General features: G+C 40.6%; 1 protein-coding gene across 2 annotated transcripts in view; it reads right to left on the reverse strand.

The window, feature by feature from the left end:
* Window positions 1–551: 551 nt before the first annotated feature.
* Window positions 552–17,768, reverse strand: part of LOC131591500 (peroxisome proliferator-activated receptor alpha) — a 57,989-nt gene continuing 40,772 nt past the window's right edge. Inside the window, exons 8-10 of one of the 2 annotated variants that reach the window (XR_009280400.1) lie at window positions 10,525–10,720; window positions 988–1,038; window positions 552–883 (exon numbers count right to left, since the gene is read on the reverse strand). The gene's annotated coding sequence lies outside the window, so the exon portion shown is untranslated. Of the gene's footprint in view, window positions 884–987; window positions 1,039–5,747; window positions 5,887–10,524; window positions 10,721–17,768 lie in introns of those variants that run through there. The other variant, XR_009280401.1, reaches the window with a different exon arrangement.

A 17,768-nucleotide genomic window follows, 5' to 3' on the forward strand; every position in this document is an offset into this window, starting at 1 on the left:
GACATATTCATTCCAAAGTCTATGACCCTCACTGCCATAAATACTTCTTTTTTGTTGTTGTGGTTCTTGGTGTGTTGCACTACTTTAAAGAAAAAGTCACCATTATAGTCTTCAGTCTTCTGCATTTGATTCAAGTGACTTTCCATATGCTACTTCTTTGGGGTTAATGATTTCTCCTTTTTAAGGAGGACTGATTACAAAAAATTGCAAACAAGTGTTCATCTGAATCTCATTCAGTCGAGTGGGTGTGTTGCTATTGCTGCTGGGTACCTGCAGAAAAGGTAGTTATGTATGTCAGGGGGACCTAGCTGGTAATCCTAAAATGCAGAGTTCAAAATGTAGACTTCTTGGCTGAGTTAGTGCATAGCTTGGAGAATCCAAATTACAATATACAGGGGGAGAAATATGCAGGGAGAAATGGGTAGCATGTACTTGCAACTAACTGACAAATCTGAAAGCACTTGAATTAATTAAATGCTCTCCATCATCCCTGTGAGGTAGGGAAAACACATCATATCCAAGGGTCATATCATTTATGAAAAAATAAAGTTTCCTAAGGTGTTCTCAAGGTGAATTTATTTATTAATCCAGTGTCCAGCCCCATTTGTGTTACATCTGAAGCTACTGTGCTACTGAAAAGCCAGGAATGACAGTGGAAAGGCTGGTGGTAAAGAAGTGATGAGGTAAGGGAGATTATTTCCAAAATTAAGTTTCAGTTTAACAGTCTAGGGCTTTCAGAACATGGTGTCTGTCATGAGGCCTCTGTAGCCTCTGAGGATCTCCCTGTTCTTCTGGAACACTAGATGACAAGTAGTCCCAGCTCTGCTTCACCTTGCCCCTAGTTTACCTTGTCAGCAGATGTCTCTGAGGATTCAGTTTCACTCTGTTGGGCAAGCAGAAATAGCAGCTTACTGTCTCCAAAAGAGGGATGTGAAGGTCCCTCATCTCAGCCCTGCTTTCTGCTGGTGCTGCAGTTCTGCCTCTTACCTTTTTCTACTGTTGGCAGCTGTTGGATTCCTCTACAAGCCAATTTAGTTCCTTAAAAGCAATAAGGAAAAAAAAAATTGGAAGATTAGGAAGTATTTTTTTGTTACTGCATTAGTAACGAGTGTGATTTAGCAAGACTGAAACCATGGACCAAGGTTTTAGGTGTTGGATACAAGCTGCCCATTCTCTGTGTTTTGGGATGTTTTAGATCACCTCTGGTGCCAGTCTGTAGGCTGCATGGCCACCAGCTGGACATTCAGGTTGGGGTGTGTTAGGTGCTTCTGGATGTGCTTCTGGAGCACATATTTTGGTCTATTTCTTCTGAAACCTTCGGGTTTGTGTGCTGTGAAGCTGTTCTGTGGTGCAAACCTGTGTGGTAAGGAGGTACAGTCAGGCAATTTGTTCCTAAAGAAAACCTCTGAGCTGAAGCATAAATAGGGATGGGGCCTTAGTGTACTGAATCAGGTCTGCAGGGAAAGAGGGCTCAGAGCTGGAAGAATAGTAATGCCCTGCTGTCCTTTGGCAGGCTGTGGATGTGCTCAGCTGGGAGCTACCACCTACCTGTTGAGATACCACCCAAACCCAGGTTCCTGGTGCTCACCTCTTCATAGCCTCATGCTGTCGCCCTGAAAATTAAAGCCTTCTGATAATGTTTTCATAGTTTTACTTTCCCATGGAAGTTCTATAAACATAAGTTGTTTATCATATTCCTTCTCTAAGAAACATCTTTTGATGGTCATTTCGCATGACCAGTGTGATTGGGAAAGTGGAAACTTAATTATCCAATCCCTGGTCATTGTTGAGAATCTATAAGTACTGGAGTCAAAGAATAAAGGTTATTGGTTCTTTCCTGTTCTAACACTGAAAAGTGTTTGTGTGAATCATTTTGTGTCCCTTAGCGATGCCAGCCCTGTTTCTCTTCCAAAAGCTGACTGGTTTGCAGCAGAACACTGTTGCACACTTTTAACACCATGAAAAGCATGAGGGTTTTTAGCTAAAAGCTGTAATTTTCTTGATAATTACAACGTGAATTGTCTGTACAAGAAAATGATGCAGGTGAACAAAGATACCCAGTTTGCAAACAAGCAACCACATTTCTTTCATGGATTGGTGCAATTTTTGGGCATGCACATGGTTAGCTGTGCTTGATAGGATTGTTGATGGACTAAAATCAATCCTAAAAGCCTACTTACCACACCATACTTTTGGAAAAAGCTGAGGGTGTGACTCTCAACTAATATTAGTGGTATTAGTGAAGAGTAAGCTCCCCAAATGTAAAACAATGGCCAGGATTTTAAACAAGTAATCTGTTAGCACCAAAGTTGATGGAGCATGACTTCTTACATTTATATCTTGGGACTGATGACCACAGCTTTGTAGTGAGGCCTGAAGTCTGTCAGAAGGATGGACAGTAACTTTCCTAAGTGCAGATTCTCCTATTTATAGAAATATATGGGTATTCTCCAGAAGGATAAAGCAGTCTTCCCATCCTACTTATTTTCACAAAAGTTGTGGTACCTAAGTTTTTTAAAGGTGTCTGCTCCAGTCCCATGGCTGGAATGGGCCAACACTTCATCAAGTTATAGGGTGATTCCATTGGCCTCATTTCCATAGAAAGCTAGATGGGAGCAGGGAGCCAGGGGTAAGCTTCCAAAACTCTATTTCAAGGTGAACCAGAAGCAAAGAAAAAGACACAGTCTTTTCATTGCAACACTTACCTTCCTGGTACCTGCCTCCTGAGTGGGGTCCCAAACCCTTTAATGGCTCCAGTTTGAGGGAGGAGATGGGCATTGCAGAACTGGATTGGAATTCTGCACAGGAGCAGATAGGGAACAGTGTCCTGGGAAGCACTTAGGGAGTATAGACCTCAGTTGAACACAGGGTTTTTGAGATCTCAGCCATGTGCTTTGTCACTTGAGTTATTTCATGGATGTTCCAAATTAATAGGTGAACTTTACAGTCAGGATCCCAGTCTGCAGTTTATATACCTGCCTAAGGAATTTGAAAATTTAACTGGGACATGGGAAACTGACTTGATTTGGGAGAAAATATTTACTAATCAAGGTTTGCAATTGTCAGTTTTTTGCTGGGTTTTAATTTGCAAAGCCAGATGTCTCAGGTCACTTTAATCTTCTTGCAGATATGTTTCCAGCATTGTGTTTTGAAGATAAAAGATTTTTTTGTGTATGTGTTTCTTGCAGGTAGCTTAAAAATGGATGCTCACAAAGAAGTTCAGACATCAGGAGAGCACAAATGTGAGCTGTGTGATTTACCAGCCCCGTACACATACTGTGGGTGGATGCCACCAAACTCACAGTCGATTGTGTAAGTGCCCTCTGAGATCACAGACTTAATTTCTTCTATGGGCATTAGAATTCTTTGTAGTGTTCATTGCATGAGCCCAATAATGTGCTGTACTGACCCTGAACATGAAGCTTGGTACTTAAAGTGATCTCCTTTTTACCAAGGGGAAAGAATGTTAAAAATTGTCAGTATTGGTAGGAAAGACAATGATCAATTCTTGTGCCCTGCTTCAATAACATGCAAAAATTTGTATTTAACCTATTTTCTAGCTCCACTGACAACTCTACTGTAGCAATATTTTCTTGCTACAATACTACTGGCTGCCAGCCTGGTATTTCTGGGAATAGACCTTCCCTCACTGTAGCCTCTCTCAGGTGAGCAAAACATACACACAGCATGAATGAAATATTGTGAGGAATTGGCATTTTAGAAAAAGTGAGGAACACCCACGGAAGTTAGGTCTCTGAGAGAGGCTGCTGGAGGCTGCTGGGAGGTTTTTTTTCTGCTTGAGACCTGGCCAATAGCTGGCCAGTTCTGAGAACTGACAGTTTTTTCACTGTCAAAAAAAGTGAGATCAACTCTGTGAATAACACTTTATAACCTCTTAAAGCTAGTGCTTTAAAACCACCACATATATATATAGCAAAAACACTTAAGAGCTATTTGGCATGATGTGGAGTTTTGAATAGCAGTGCTTTTTTGTGTGGATTGTACAATCCCTTGTCAGACTGTGTGACATCAGAGTGTATGGATGTTCACTATGTATTTATATTTTCAGAGACCAAAGCCTTTTCTCTCTCTGCTAAGAAGGGATAGTTTGACCAGAAATTATGCAGTTACAGCTTTGTTTGCAGACATTAAACTCCCCATAAAATAAAGCATTTTGCTTTAAATGCATGAGTAGCTTGGTGGAGGCCATCATGGTCAACAAATCCATCAAGCAGACATGGTCAGGAACTCTCTGGATCTGGAGTATGTATTGCTGAATGTATCCAGCATTTCACCCTAATAAGACCACTCAGCTTCTTAAAGAATGGAAACAGCTGTAGATTACCACCTGCTGGGGCTGTTGTCCTCAGGCAGCTGTCTTTCCATCATTCCAAACCCCACAGTGCTGCTAGTTTTCCCTCTTCCACTCAGCAGAGCAATGGCTCACCTTTGATCAGGTCCATTCCTGAAGAGTCTGAATGATGTGAATCTTAATTCAGGTTATCCAAGCTCAGTGTTAACATCCCAGCTTTATTTGGATTGCCCAGGTGCCAAAAGGAAAAGAATAATGCTGAAGCATCACACTTCTGTAGATGCTTTTAAGAAACAGCTTCACACCCCATGTTTCTTGGCATGCTCACATGTCCCAAATGTAGTGCTGCAGTAAATGTGCTGGACAGGAGGCCTTGTCCAATGGCTCTGACCTGATGAGGGCTGGGAATCCTGCAAGGGGAGCTTCGCAAACACAGTCCCTGTACCCCAGGAACTTGTTGACAGGGTGATCTGCCATGGTAAGATGCCTGATCTTTCCTAACAGTGGAAGGCTCTGGCCATATAATTTTCTGTTTGAATGGACAGAAAAAGAAGAGAGGAACACAGTGCTAGACACACTCCTGTACACACTTGTGTGTGTACAGATGCAAGGAGAAGGCAGTATGAGTTGACAGCATACCTTTTATCCATATTATTACCATAATCCAAGTTTGACTCAAGCCCAAGAGCAATCCAGGTGCCCTTGCTGGCTGCCCTGTATGGACAGAAACTCAACAGGCTTCTGTATTATCTTGCCTGGAGCTCACAGAAAAAAAATAAAGCTTTAGTTTTTCCCAAGCAGGTTGTCAAATTATTAATAAATGCACTCCCTCAACCCTCTGGAGCAAGCAGTACAGTCTGTGACACAAAGTAAGTACACTGGAGGTAACTGCAAGGCTCTCTGCTAGTAGCTCCTGCTTTCAGGAGTTGGAGACCTCAGCTTTACAGCAGTGACATAACCTAGAGCAGAAAAGCCTCTATATTTTATACTCGCATGCAGCTTTGGAAGAGGACTTCTGATTAAAATCTGTGCAATTGAAATGGTGACTTGACAAGGTACTGAAGGTGGCCATGCTAAGGGGTGCCTGCCATAAAAAATAGAAGATAATTACTTTAAGGTAGAACATTGAAAAAACCTTAGTAAGATGACATTAAGAGGCTCACCAATTGCTCTGCTTTTGGAAGAGAGATAGAAAGTGCAGTATAGGACTGAAGGCAGCTGCAGAGTTAAAGGTTTTGAAGAGAAAAGTAGCTGCAGAGGTGCTGCGTTGCCTCAGGTACAACAGCAGGATGAGCAAATCAAGTACAAAGGGCTGATAACTTTTCAGCCTCCACAATTTTCCCCTCTCAACCATCTCCTGCTGTGAAGTATACACTTAAAAGCCTGAAATTATTCTTTTGCAGGCTTTTGTGAGAGGCCTATGTCATGAAGGATCCTCTCACCCCTGACAAGGACAAGTTCCTCATCATTGGGTCTCATTGCAGTTTGTGTAGCAGAGCAGTGTGTGTTGGTACAGTAAGTAACAAGCAAAACAAGCTGCTTCAATAATTTCTTTTTGTTCCAGTCCTGGTGACCTGTCAGAGAAAGATCAAACAGCAAAATCCCAAATAATCAGGTTTTAAGGCAAGCCACTCCCCCTAGTCCTACTACTATATGTATGTTATTGTACATAGTTGTTGCTAGTGGACACAAAGTATGAAGCGAGGGCTCTTATCCCAGACAGCTGAGGTTTTATTTCATGAGGCAAAAAGCCTTTATTTTGAGGTTTTCAACCATTTTTATAAGGTGTCCTGATACAGGTTAACCTCATTGGTACAAGGAACAACACCTCCCTTATCCTATTGGTGGGACAAGAGAAAAACACTCTCAGAACACATGTCCTTATTTTGAGAACCAAAATCTTATTTACACAACAGTCCTTGAGAGAGAAAAAGTTACCCAAAAGACTCCCTTGGGAAACAGCTCAGCCCCTGAGAGCCTAAAACTCTCTCAGGTTCAGAAAATCATGTCTACACATAATTGTATGTTCTTGTGGATTCTGCCAGATGAAGCTTTCAGCATCTGTGGGTTTTCTGTTTACAGGTGAGATCAGTCCAGCCTCTCAAGCACAAGGAGTGCTCTTTTCTACTTTCTTAGCACCAGGGAATGCAAGGGCAATATAGATGACACTGTAAGGGCAGTATGGATCCCACACAATAGTAGATTGGGGTTTTTTCTGTAAAGGGAATATAAATGTCCATGGATTGTTAGGTTTGCATTCACAGCACAGGGCTGTCATCCTATTTGCAAAAGTTAATGTTTAAAGTGAGCAGGAAGGAGATTTGTACCATGCCATGCTGCTCTCTGAAGAGAAATGAATTGAAGTAGCAGCTGAAAGGCAATCTTAAACTGTGAAATCTGAGTGCAGTCGAGAAAAGTGATATCAAATTATTTGTCTTAATTCCTTCTTCTCAGTGCAGAACTGGCCCCTTCGTTTGCTGTTAGTCTCAAATTCTGGGAGTTGGGCAGGCACAGCCAGAAGGATATTGGCACATTTGGCCCAGTTTAGTTGCTGTTCTGAATTGTGGGCGGTCAGCAGCAAGGATGGGCTAAGAGGAGCGTGCAGTAATGCCTTTCTCCTGATTGTGTTTATTTCCTCGTTAAAGAAATTTCTTACTCAGGTTTGTCAGGTATCCAATTCAGGAAAAAAAGATTTAATAGTTGAATGGTGCAGCAGCAGGAACAGCTCAGGCTGCTTCCTCCAGGACGGGCCCAAACAAAGGAACCCCTGGGCTTTTATACCCCTACAGTCTGTGTGCCTATTCCCATGGAGAATTTCTGGTTTGGGGTCTTCCTGCTGTTCACTGGCTCCTGCAGAGTCTCTGGGTGACCAGTCCTCTCCCAAACTGTGATGCAGGGCCCTGAGCCCTTTGTTAGGAAAAGGATCTGTGCCCATTCCTGGCTTGTGGCTGGAGGTTCCAGTTGCTTCCTACCATCCATGGCACAATGTGTAGCTGGCATGGGAGCTCGCACGCCTGGCTACCTGCATTGGGAGAATTTCTCAACATCCTATCTCTGAAGTCTCTTCTGACTTTTAAATGACTGAAAATCACCAAAAGTGATTGCAGCTCAGAGGGTTTGGGGTTTTATTTTTTTCCTATTCTGAAGCTTCAAGAGGGAGTTGTAGGCTCTGACTTGGTGAAGTGCCAGCACCCTCTGGTTGTGGCTGTGGTGGCTGGGCTCAAGTTTCCAGAGCCAGGTTGCTCAGGGCAGTTGTGTGGAGGCAAAGCTCACATGATATGAGCAAGATCTTCCCTGCTCTCCCTGCTGTGGCAGGGGCTGACTCCTTCTCACGCACAGCCCAATGAGGAGCCAGGTGCAGCTATTCAAAAAGTTTGGGCTTAGGGGCTTGATTCCTGCCCTGACACGCCATGTTTATCCTTCCTTTTTAACAGCAGAGGATTGGCAACACAGACACATTTGGGACAAACTTCAGCACATTTAACTATTTTCATTCCCAAGTGAAGTGTCTTGAATTTAGGAAGGATTCAGCAGATATTTCCCAGTGTGGCAGTTTGAGCAATCAGAAATAGAGCATTTCAGCCTCTCAGGGTCTTTGCATTGTGCTTTTCTGAATGAAGGTGGGACTTTCTTTGAAAATATATGTTTTTTTTCAGTTAACCTAGGTCTTGGCAATAAATGGAAGAATGAATGAATGAATACTTGCTGTAAGCTAATGGAAGCTTCTAACATTTTTGAAAGCCCTGCTTATTTTGCCTATTGTGGAAATTTGTCAGTCATTTACTGCTAGTTATCTGAATTTTCAAGATTCCCCGATGGTATCACTCAAAGTAAAACATTGATTGTAAATAATTGAGAATAAATTTCTTACCAAACTGGCCAGGCCAGATAGTGAATCACACATATGACTATGGTTTCAAAATGAATTTAGCAATACTGCTTAGGTAACATTGAAAGAGATCTACAAAAATGATAATTAGTGCTTTAAACACCCACACCACAAAGTAAGTAAACACATAGTATTCCTCTTCATGTAGGGAAAATTAAAAGTCCAGAGAAGTAAAAACTTATCCAAGGCAATAGAGAGAGACAAAGTTAGGACAATATCTCCTTAGTGGTTGTGGTTCCTGCTTGTGCTTGACCCAAGTATATCAATTCACCCCTGAGCTGAGTTAAATGTTAAAACATAGGAACTGAAGCTGAAGAAAATCATATTTTCTTGGGCCTCTTGGCAAAGAAGCTGGACCAATTGGAAAGGTTTTAGTGACAAGCTTCTTTTAATATTGTGGTAATTCAGAATAGTATTAGGCTAACATGTGGCAAAATTAAGACTTTTCTGACCTTGGATTTGGCAAAGGAATTTTAGCTAGCTTTTGTACCTAAGGAGACTTGAGAGACAGATCAGATTTTAGGCTTTTCATGAGAAAACCCATGGTAGCTGAAGTGTATTTCCTTACAGTTGCTGTGCCAATTAAAGTCATGACTTGGCAGCTGTTCTGTATAGTGCTCATAAACTTAAACATCTCCAAATATCCTCTGAAGTTTCAGTCAGTTAATTTACTTCAATCATTTTGTAGCCTGTATCACGCTGCTCAAGTCTTTTATCAGAGTGCCTTGGTAAGTGCCATTAGTTCTGATCCAACTGGGAATAATTCCAATGATTATCTGTAATGTCTTAAAACATGTCAAAACCACACAAAAAGTAAGATAATAGACATGCTTTTAAAAGTCCTTGGCCAGGTTGAGTGCCCTTCCTCCTATTACCCTTTCAGAAAAGGGGAGAGGAAATTATATTATCCGACCATATTGGTAATTTAAAATAGTTACTTCTGTTTTATTGCAAAGCTTTCTAAAGACATGGAGAAAAGATGACTTTTGGAGAAGAAAGGAGGAAATGGAGCAAGTTTCATCCCTTATTGCTCACCTTGGCAGAAGGTTATGGAGCACTGACCTTGGACATGTTTGTAAGTGTTAAGTGATAAATGTAATACTGCAGCTGCTTCCCACTCAACTTCCAGTCATGCAGGGTCAGTTCTGGATATGGATGGGCAGAGCCTTGCCTTTCCTTTCCTTTACGTATTGTGGTAAAGATACCATCCCTATATATATATATATATATATATATATATTACTTTCAGACGTGATTAATGTCAGAACAGAAATAAATGATGGCAGCATGCTTTGGCGGTACTGTTTTGCCTGAACTGGACTATTAAATTTGAAATTGAAATGGCCCCTTCCTGTCTGGGTCATGGAAGGGAGAAAACACATTTCTGATTAATTATTATGATTAATTATCTGATTAATTATCTGATTAAACACAGAACTCTACCAGGATAAGGGTTTTAAAAAAGGGCTGTACTCTAATAGTAAGTTTAATTTATAGGGCATTGAAAGAATAGTTAGGCTGAAAATCCCAGGACTGAGAGAGTAGGACTACGGGTACATGCTCAGGGTTGTTCATAGTCATGATTTTGCCAGTTCCTGTTGGCTAAAATCTGCAGTAGCTAGCAATGCATTTCAGCCAAAAGAATGGAAGCTGAGCACCCGTGTTATCTGTGAGGGGCTGTCTTGACATCAGGGATCCCACCTGCAGAAACAGCCTCTCCCCTCCTTTGCCATGTCCCAGTGGCGACCACTGGGAGCCCTGAGCCTTGGAGCTGGGGGGCTGTGTGCCATTTGGCAATGCAAGCAACAATAGCCTAAAACTCCAATCTCCCCTTTTAAACTGGCAGCTTAATATATTAAGGATACCAAGAGACAAAAAACAATAGGCTCTGGAGGTTGTGCAACTGAAATCCACTTACAGGGCTTTTCAGAGGCTAGTGCCTCACACATTCCTGACCATGAAGAGGCCTGGCAGTCAACACAGAAAAGGACAATAGATGAAGAGTAGTTGTTCCTCAAGCTTCCAAGTCACATAGAAGTAGGCTGATTGTGATTTGGGTATAATTTTCAGCTGAATCTGCTGCTAAAGCCCAGATAGTGACATAAGAAACAAAAGCAAGGAGAGGAACACAGGAATACGCAAGTCTAGCTCCCAGAGAAAGGCCAGCTGCAAATGACCATGGCAAGGGGAAAACTTTGCTATTTAGGTAAGACCCAGGGAATCCATTCCTCCCCAAAAGATGTCCAGTTCTATCTAAACTGATGTCTTTATTTATTCTTAAATCCCCAAGAATAATCCATCAGTAACACCAATTCCAGCTTACCCATGAAATCCTATTTGGAATTTGGTGATCAGCACATCAAGAGAACCAGGGATGTCAAGTCTCGTCGCAGAGCAAAGGAATAATACATTAATTAGTTTATCTTCCAGTTGTTCCAACTCTACACTGCAAATATATTAAGATATATTCCACCAGTTTTGCTTCTTTCTATTCAGTTACTAGCATCTGGTTACAGCTCCTGGGAAAAAAAAGAAATATTGGGTCTGTATGAGCTGCGAACAGAACAGGGATAGCAAAAATATCTTCTTTATGCACAACAGCTTTTATACTTTGCTATCATGAGTTCAGAGGAGAGCCATTAGCTCAAGCTTTAGTACTAGGTGTGGTTTTAGGTTTTAACCAGTGAATACATTTATTGAGGGTAAGAGATGAAATCTCATTTGAACTGTCTCAGATGAATGGAGTTCATTTAACTACTCCGGTTATTGGACACCACTGTGATATTGATATAACTGTGATACTTTTTAGTTCCTAGGACAATACAAGTGCATGGATTAATGGAAGTAAGAATAGTTTTTTTGGGAGTTATGGAAAAGATTGTCTGTCTTGAGAGCCCCCAGTACTTGGTACTTGTGTTGGCCTTTAGTCCATTTCTGTGGAGATTGGTGAGGGAGACTGCTGAGGCTCCAAGTCTCACACATCATTGCAGGAATTTGGAAGATCCTCCCAGGTGGTAGAAACCTTCATCAGCAAAGACTTAAAGGAAAACTTTGCTGTTTCAGTAAAACCCATGGAATCTCTTACACCTTTATTCACTCTCCAATTATAATCCATCAGCAATGCCAGCTGCAGCTTACCCATGAAATCCTATTTGGAATTCAGTGAGCCAGGAAACCCATGCATGGTGCTGGAAGGAGAAGGCAGCTGAAGGAGGGGTGCTGCTATTCCCTGGAGCAGGGAGCTGGTGAAGGTCGATTTGTTCATTTGGGGGTTTTATTTTTCACCCAGTTGGCTCTAACCAGATGTTAGAATTATTGAGTAAGAAAAAGTTAAATTGCTGGAATATTTCAGCCTAGACAAAAAATAATTAATTTTAGAAAAATTCTAAATATAAATGTAGTTTAATGAGAATGGAACGTAAGCATTTCCATTTTGTGTATCCTGCTAGTAATGTTATTTTCTTGCCAGGACTGAAGTCTGTTCTACTCCAAAAGTTTCTGCCTCCCCTGCATGAAGGAAAACTTAAAGCCCTTTCCTTTGGAAATACAAGAGACATGGATAAAAGGAAGCCCCAGCAGAAATCTTGCAAAAAATCGGATACAAAGCATAAATCTTGAAGGACCAAGAGAGACATTTCTTTGGCTGGTGTTTCCCCTCTCTCTGCCTGGAGACTATCAGGTTGCTCCTTTTAAAGAAGTGACCTTCATCAGCTCACTACTAGAGAGAGCAGCACATTTCCTTGCCCTTGGCTTGGGTTCAGATATCCCCGTGCAGCACCAGCCACGCCAGGGAGCAGCTCTGAGGTGCTGAGGAGCCAGAAAGGAAGGCAGATGACCCTTCTGTCACCATGTGAAATGCTTTCAGTAAGAAACCAGACTGCACAGAGCTAAGGAACCATGTCCAGATTTTCACATTTGCTATTTTTGTGCTTTGTGCTGTTCTTGACACTCCTACAGTGTTATGAAATTCCGAAACAGATTGATCTGTCTTAATTCAGTATATACCCAAAAAGTCAGTGTACACCAGTTGTTAATCTGGCAGTGCTGTCCTGGTAAGATTACATTAGTCAGGGAATTTAAAGCTTTTTTTTTTTAAGTCTAAAATAAAAGTGCTGTGAGAAAATGTCATAAATATAATACCTAAATTTTTCAATAATTTTGATGGTATCACAGCATTGAGACTTGAGATTCTGAACTTCTTGGTGCTTCTTTAATCAATAAAATTATTTACAAGTCCCTTTCACTTGCGGTCACTTTTCACTTAACCTTCCAGTCCATGTCAGCACAGCAACTGGAGAGGACTCCAAATACATTTGGCTCATGCTTTACAATAAAGGTGACTTCCTTTGCACTTTCAAAGCAGTTAATGTGGAAATAGAAGAGTTCCATTAATACACTCAATTTTTTCCTGAACCGGACAAATAAACTGTAGCTGTAAAAGGGATGTCAGAAACACAGTTTCAGGCAAAAAAGGCAAAACATTCTTATGGAAACAGCAATTTGTTTAGCTCAAAAATCAGTTATCTGATGAAGTTACTTCTTCAGTTATCTGTTTTGACTGTCTTAAGATTTAGGTGGCTTTTATGTAAAACCAGAATCACATGCCTTAAGGATACATCTAGAACACTCCCTAATCACAAAATCACCTTTTTTTTACTCAAATTATTGTTAGTCATTGCTTCAGAACCTTCAGTGCCTTGGTTAACATCTCCTTTTTCCAACTCTGCCATCCATGTAATTTGTAATAGGACAACATCAAAAATTGATAATTTCAGCAGAATGAACATGTGTCCCTTAAAAGAAATCAAAATTATTTCAAAGAGATGTTTAGGACATTTAAGTATGCTAAAATATTTCTTTTTTCTGAACTTAGCATACTGGTGCTCTCTGTTCAGGACTGAAATTTCTTGCAGTGACTGGAGGAGCAAAAATGGACCTGTTAGTAACGTTTTCAAGTCCTAAGTGCTTTAATAAATAAAATGTTTGTGTGTCTCTAATTGTGGAAGAAAAGATCCCTGTTAGGAGGCAACATTTCAGATTCTTTTTTTGCAGTTACAATAGACTACATTTTCAGGGAAAGCGATACTAAACTTACGTAAGATGTGTGTTATTATATTTCATTTACATGTCAGGAACACTCTTTAAAAGCTGTGGTGTGTCTGTTTTGTATAAACACCAGAGGCATGTTCTGTGCTACACCAACAACTGAAGAGAGCACTTTCCCACCTTGGAAATACAGTCTTATAATCAAGCTGCCAAAGCAACATGGTTATGTAAGATCACAGGATATATTTATAGCAGCAAACATACCTTGAAATATTTTATTTCTTGGATTTCCCATTGCTCCTGACAGATTTTACTCTTAAAAGCAGGTTTTAAAAGCCTGCCTAGTGCAGTTCCCATGTCAGTGAGAATGGAATCTCATCTCTCTGACCTGTTTTCCCTCTGTTCAGCTTCCTCTGTGCCCTTTTAAGACAAATGCAGTTCTCATTTATTCATAACCATTATCTTTGCCTTTAGGATGTGACTGAAGAGTCATTTAAAGCCCTCAGAAATTGCCTTGCCTTTAAGTACTTGTTATGTTGAACTGGAGGGGGAAAAAACTCAATATTAAAAGGGACCAGAACCTCAGAACAGAACTACAGAATATTCAATGGCTCAGTACAGCTCAGTTATTTATTGTACAGCAGGAAAAAACAAATCAGGGATGCCTCTGTTTCAGAGTTACCTGGCTGTGAGGACCTGGTAGGTGCAGTAAAGCCAGCAGGTACCACAGAGAGACAGCAGATGTGTTCTGGCATCTCTGGTCTATGCTTTAGGGAAAGGAGATGGCCCTATGTGCCACTTGGTATTTCCTGGAATGACAATGGATTATTATCTGTGTCCAGCTCTTAGAACTCATATATTCCACATTCTTGTATTCCGACTGAACATGAGCATTATGGTCTCAGTATAATCATATTTTAGTATATATGTGATTTCACAGCCTGAATGATACCATGCCCAACCTTTCCTGCTCTTCATGGATGCACAGCCTTTACAGGTTGTTTTCATTGGGGTCTCTAAGGACTTTCAACATCAGGTCTTCCATGCTCCTGAGCACAGCTGATGAAGAAACCTGGGTCTTTTTCCTCTGTAGTTTTCACTTCAGCACTCTCTTACCAGCTTTAAATATCCCCAGATTCTGGAAGGAAAACAGCTACCTGTGACGTATTTCCCTGACTGGTTTAATTGAAGATATCCTCATTGAATTAGTCAGTGCTGCACTTCACACAGAAGTTCACTTGTTACTTGTTGAATTCCATGGATGTTTCAAACCAGCCATACAACCCATGAGAATATGAAAGATCACAGCTGGATGGTGGGTCAGCACCAAACTTAGGTAATATATATATATAGATAAATCCATATGAAATGTTTCTGCGTATGTTACACACCCACTCCTGCTTCAGGGAAGCATCAGTACTTTAAGGTGCTTCAAATATGCTGCCTTTTGAATGTCACATTGCAGTGAGTTCCTTTCCTGGAGATAAAGGATCAGCACAAATCATTAAATTCACTTTTAAAAATACTTTATTTTTTTAAAACCATTAAGGCAAAACTGTGTTTCAAATTAAGTTGGTTTACATTCAGTCTGAAAGGATTAAAGCACATAGCTTCCTACCAGTCTTTATACAAACACTGTGACTTCAACCTTTTATTTTTAAAGAAGGCAGAAGAAAATCAGAATGTAAAAAAGAAAAAAAAAATATTTAGTTCAAGTTTTTTCATCCTAGATCAGTAGGCTGGTAACGCTTGAGAATGCATTGTTGTATGTAGCTATGTGCGACTTAAACATTCACAAGTGCAAGATATGTTGTCTTTCCTAAAAATCCCTGCAAGACCAGGGCATCCATTTGTCCTTGAAAGTGTCATTTGCATTGTTCTAACAGAAAAACACTTGGGAACTTGGCTTGAATTAGTGGTTTTTACTGGGAAACAAGCATTCCATGAGAATTAGCTTTGACTACTCCTTGAAAGAAATGTCTGCTCGTTCTACATTCTGTATTTACTGTAGTCAAATGTACCCTAAACCTCTTAAAAACAGATGCCTGGAAACAATAAGCTGTTTTGTTTTCTGTTTAATATTGATATCTTGATTTAATCAAACACTTATTAGCTCTATTGATTAGGGTTTGGCAACATTAACACCACTGTGCTTTTTTTGTGTCCTACCAGATAACAGACCATTTAAGACATAAGGGAGGGCTTCAACATCCCAGGTCACTTAAGCTGTGGTGCTGCATTCCTAGAGAAAATTCTGAGCAACTGTTTGTAAGAGCTGTGAAACAGCAGGAGCTGCACAGGAGGCAGCTCCCCCGAGAAGCTGCTAAACCAGACTTTGTCCAGCCACTCAGAGGAGGGTCTGGAGCACATCGATAGCACTGAAATGTTGGTTAGACTCGTTATTACTAAGATGTAACTAAACCACGCACATTCCTCCTCTGGCAAAGGCCCAAGGTACTGTGACTGCATGGAGTGAGCTGCTGTGTGTGTGGGGATGAGCCATGTGAGCCCCTGGATGGGCTGGGGTGAGCAGGTGCGGCTGTTTGTGGGGTGGTGACCTGCTCCCAGCTCTGCAGCACATCCCACACAGGCTGCCCAGTGACACTGCACTCCTACACACCCACAGTACAACCCAGGACTGGTGTGCCGCCGGGATTTCAGTGGCTCAGGACTTCCCCAAGAGAAGATCCTGCCAATCTTTTTTCTTTCAAGTGGAAAGAATGCCATGAAACTCCTGGCATTGAGCATAAGGCTGGTGTCTTTACCATGACAGGGATTACCTGCATATCCAACCTGAGAAAATACATCAAAATACTACTAGTACTTCAAGTAGTGACACCAAAATACTACTAGTACTTCAAGTAGTGAAACTATTTTAAGTACCTTATGCTTGATCTTGCAGTCCTTATTTAAGGTCCAGCCTGTAATCAGATCAGTCTCTTGTGCATGTTGCCTAGCCCCTGGCAGAGGCAGCTCATCTGAAATTGAGGTCCTTGCAACAGGAATTCTGTTTCAAAACATCCACAGCAATGGAATCTGACAAGATTGACTGATGCAATAAAGGAGCTCAAGATAAAAACCACTCCAGCTTCAGAAGCAGAAAAAAAATTTAAAAACCTGTGAGCACAATAGAAAAAAGGAGGAAACAGCCTTCCTTAGGATGGGCTCAGTTACACAGATGGTTTGTGTCATGTGAAGTGACAATGTAAAGGAAGTGGCTTCAGGTTAGCACAGGGAAGTCCAGCAGAGCTTTTGCAAACATGACACAAACACCTTAGGAGGCAACATACCTGTGTGGTGACATTGATGAAGTGAAAATGCCAAGTTGCAGCAATTTGAGGAAATAAAATGTTACATGTTACAAATGAAAAGCAGGAACTACAAATGATAGCTAGAACATTTGTAATAGATTGTGCTTGTGATAGCTACTGTGTTTGGTGATTCACACAGCAAAATAAAAGGTAGATACCTTTGTCCCTATATCAGATTTCCTTAGCAGGATGCTGTAGGCACAGACTGTCACACCTGCATGTACCAGACACAGAATCCCTCTAAGCAGACTCTGAATTCTATTTAAAATCCCACAGGAACCCTCCTGTACAGAAGCCAATAAAGCAATTTCAACATTTTGTTTTGCGTTGCCAAATCATTGTTGAAATACATCTATAAAAGCAGCAGGTTGCCTCAGGGCAGGTGGCAGGGAATAATCCAGAGTACACATTGTTATTCCCAGTGAGCCACAAGCCAGTTCCTCAGAAACTGGTGCACTAACCAAATGCAGCTTCTTTTTACCTCTTTTCAAAAGAAAAGGAACTACCATTCTGCAAAAGAAAGATGAACTCAGTTCTACACACCATTTTTCCTATTGGTGAACTTGAGTTAAAAACCTGATTTTGGGATTGCAGCTATTCCTCAACAAGACTTGCTTTTATTAAAATTAAATAAAAGGAAGTCTGTCTTCTATGTGAAAATATATTTTGAAGTTTTGTTATAATCATCAACATCAAGCACTGATAACTTTGAAGAATTTGTGATAGTTCTTCACAAATGATACAGCAATAAAGACCAGACAGGAATAAATAGCTATTTGTCTTTGACATCAGCCCCTTCATCCTTAGCCCATGAAAGTAAATACTTCCTCACTGTACAAAGGGTTCACAAGATGAAGTATGTAACAAATATTTAAATTAAATAATTTACACATTTTTCTTTAAGCACCTCTGTAATTAATTTAGTGAAAGTTTATACCTTGCAATTATATTCTTGTATTTTATAAATTGAAACATGAAGAAATGGTATTACCTGAAATTAAAAAAATCCCACAACACATAACAATATCAATAATCTTAGATCAAACCCACATATAGTTTAAATCTCCAGTAAAAGAAGGATAATAAAGCTGATTAAACCTAAATACAAAAATTATATGCAACTGATTATCAGGAAAGCACTTGGGACATAAGCAAGCACAGATACCACACTCCACCTTACATTCCAACACCTCCTAAAGGACGAGAGGTT

This window comes from Poecile atricapillus, chromosome W, assembly GCF_030490865.1.
Source record: "Poecile atricapillus isolate bPoeAtr1 chromosome W, bPoeAtr1.hap1, whole genome shotgun sequence".
In the NCBI taxonomy this organism is placed as follows: domain Eukaryota; kingdom Metazoa; phylum Chordata; class Aves; order Passeriformes; family Paridae; genus Poecile; species Poecile atricapillus.